This window comes from Colius striatus, chromosome 2 (assembly GCF_028858725.1).
Source record: "Colius striatus isolate bColStr4 chromosome 2, bColStr4.1.hap1, whole genome shotgun sequence".
NCBI classification, from domain to species: Eukaryota; Metazoa; Chordata; class Aves; order Coliiformes; family Coliidae; genus Colius; species Colius striatus.
Window position 1 is genome coordinate 61994024 of NC_084760.1, and position 3733 is coordinate 61997756.

Here is a 3733-nt window from a genome sequence, read left to right on the forward strand (position 1 = left end):
TGAATATATACATACATACATACACATGTAGACACACACACACATATATTTTAAAAATATATATATATATATTTTAAAGAGCTCAGTAAGTTACACACATTGGACTCAGGGTTCAGGACTGCTCTGCTTACTTGGCCATTTTTTTCCTAATTCATTATTTTATTTTATTATTCTGTCAATGGTGGATGCAGTTTAAGAACTTCAGATCTTTGTTTTGTGGATTGGTTTTTGTTGTTATTTTGAAGCCACAACAATTCATAGGTCCAATTTAAATAGCAGTTGCACTGACTTAGTACAAGTGAGGAGGCCTTAACTGTTGGTATGGGGACAATAAAGACCTGATAGGCATTAGGGGAGCTATCTGTTGCTAACCAAGCAGTAATGCACAGAAATCATCTTACAGCTTTCTAAACTCTACACTGTTTTCCTCGGCACTGATCAGAAAGGTGAGAGAACAGAGCCAAAAGAAACGTGTAAGACAAAAGTTGCAATAAAAAAATTACATGGGGAAAAATTAATAAAATGCAAATTGAATTAGTTAAATTTTTTTTAAGTTTGGGATTCCTGAGTAATATAAGTACTTTATTTCAATTTACTGACTTTTAAGCATTCCTTTAAGTATCTATTCTCTTCATTTAAGACTCCATACAGTCTCGATCCCTTCCTCTCTCCTACACCCCAAAAATTCTTTCTCCACTGATGAAAATCACAGTGATAAAGAGTATTTCTAAAATCCAGAACACAGAGCTATCTTTTTCTTCCTTTATTAGGGAAGCATTTGCTGCTATAGCTTAAATAAAGCTGTTGACCCATATTTTTCCAATATTCATGTCAGAGCCTGAGGGGTTTTTTGGCCTGTTAGAATGTAGAGGCCCTAGGTAATGTATGAGAGAGGAGTGCAAAGAGTATTTGTGTACGTCTCTCCAGTGCCAGTCATGTTTTGAGCAATCAAAAGTTATGCACCATTGCAACCTAGATAAAGGAATTTCTATTACAAGAAGTGTTTCAAGCAGTGGGCTGCTGCGTGAGTGAAATGGCAGATGAATTTAATGGTGAAGAAATACATTTTTATATTTTCTGTTCTTAATTCAAAACAAAACAAACCTACTGCGAGTGTCAGGTCCTTAGGGGACTGTGCCCAAAAGCAATGTTTTTTTGTCCTTTGCAGAGAAGTTACACAGCAGATAAAGTGCTGGACCAGAGGAAGCTCTGTGTTGAAAGGACCGTTTAATGACAGCATTTATCTATCATTTGGCAAATGGATTTAAACATTTTCTACATAGTTCCAAATAGTCCCCATACAGTAAGGTTACTACTTGTAAGAGACTTACAAGTAGTAAAGCTGAATGGAAATAGTTTGGAGAGGCTTTTTTTACCACTTTACAAAGGAACTGATTTTTTCAGGATGTGGGGTCCAGAGCTTCTACTATTTGGGCCGTGTTCCTTAGAGGAATAAAAGCAAAAGTGTTTGACAGTATTACAAACACTGCTAATGTTTCCTCCTATTTCTGCAGTCTTGAGCTAACATATTGTTCAATCAGATAAGGAAGCATATCTAGGTCATGAAACCAATCAAAAACATTGGGCTTATAGTTTCAACTTTTACCTTTACAGCAGGTAGTGTGAATTCAGAGGAGGACTGAAGACCCACAGACAAGCTTTCTACACGGGCTTTCAAGTAGCGCTTTCAAATCAAAGAAGACCGATTTCCTGACTGAATCATCAAACTAGGTATTAAGACCCCCGAGTTTTACACCTTCTGGCAAATTCTAGCCTAATTTTCAGGTGTGGAGCATTTATTTCACTCTGATTTGTTGCAAATGGAGCTCAAGAGCTCAGCACCTCTGAAACTTGTTTTTAAACCATTTTGAGAATATCTTTCTTGCAGATACTTCAGAAAGCTGTTTTTTAATGATTGAAACAAATTTTTAAATGCTTAGTAAGCCTGTGCAACAGAAATGCATTCATTGCTAACAAGCATCTCATTGAAACAGCTGTGGTTTGGGTTTTTTTCTCGTGTCAGTGAAGCGGAGTTCAAATTACCTTAAAAAAACCAAACCCTTAGAACAATTAAACATAGCTCTGTAGGCGAGACAGAGCAAGAGACAGAAGGCTCATGTGATGGATTCCCAGGGATCAGCCACCTCGCTGCCTTTAGGATGTAAGCTGAAGGGTGGAGGATCATGAGCAAAAGATGATAAGCAAGTGGTGGCAGAATCAGAACCTGATAATCATGTGGATTCTGTATAGTTTAGAAGATCCCTACCAAAAAGGACCCAGAAGGCAGGCAGACAAAATTGGTGTATTAACCTCGAGAAGCCAGACTGAGATCAGAACTCGATGCACTTACAGAACTGGTCAAGGAAGTAGCCAGAAAAATCAAAGTCCCAGTTCTTTGTAATGGATTGTATTGTGTAACAGAAGTCTCATATCTTCTGGATTATGGGTCTAGGTGGGTTTATTTGTGCCATATGGTATTTATGTTTAGGAAAACTACATCATCTGGAAGTGAGAGAAGAAACAGCAGTAGCTGGACAGACCAGTGAGATTTGGGTGAGCCTGTTCATCGGTGTTTGGAGATGGGTGCAGAACAAAGGGTTGATTTTAGAACATGGTTTATTTAGAGACCTAAGATCTGTTAAAGGACAGTGAGGATAAAATTTACCCATAAATATATCAAATGCAATAGTTAGACTAAATCCATCAAATCCATGGATAAAGTGGAGTGAATAAAAGTGATCCACACTCAGCAGATCAGTATCTACTGTTTGTCTAATAAAGGTGATCTTGAATCAAACCAGATTTTACCAGATTTTACTAGATACCTCAAGAATATTAAAAATGTCACTTCATGCTACATTAATTAGACAAAGGTCATTTGCAAAGCTGTTCAACCAAGGGTAAGCATATGCATCAGACTACTGAATTAAGCAAAAGGGGAACTACTTTTTTTCCTTTTGCTGCCTTTTTCTGCATGAAAACTGCATATGATTTTCGTATCTTCCCATTGCTAGCTTGTCCAGCCCACTCTGCAGGATTCCCTTGACAGGAGGAAAGCACATAATTTTAAATTCATTTGGGCTCTGTTGGTTTTTTGTTTGCTTTTTTTTTCATTTTTCTATTCTTTCTGATTTGCAAAGTCTCAGTTGATTGAGTTATGAGCTGTTTGCCCAACAGGGCCTTTGTTCTGGTCTGTCCTTCAGTGAAAACTGGAAAAACCTGTTCATGGGTTCTTTTTTTTTTTTTTTTTTTTTTTGATCTTCCTCTCCCATTGGCAGCTGCAGCTTGTATACATTCAGACAAGGTGGTGCTTACCTTTCATGTGGAAAGCTGCCTTACAAAAACTGAGATCGCTTTTTCCATTATCCCAGAGCTTTTCTAGCCTCATGAAGACTTTGGGAGATGCTCCAGAAGCTAAACTCTGTTTGTTATCCATGAACTGTCTAGGTCATCATTTTATTTTTCTTCAAAGAAAGTGAGAGGGTGTGTGTCTCCAGTCCAGCCTTTTAAATAATGTTTTGTAGACTCTGTGAGATCTGCAGAAATCACCTTTGTTGTCCAATATAGCTGTTTGGATGCAGAAGCTTGTTTGCTTTACAGCAGCTGCACACAGTGTAGTGTTAACAGCTGTAAGACAGGACTAACGCTGAGATGCCAACTTAGTGCAAAAAGTGGACAAGTTGAGAAGAAAATTTTCTGTCAATCTCCTTCTTTTTCCTCTTGCTTTGTTGGA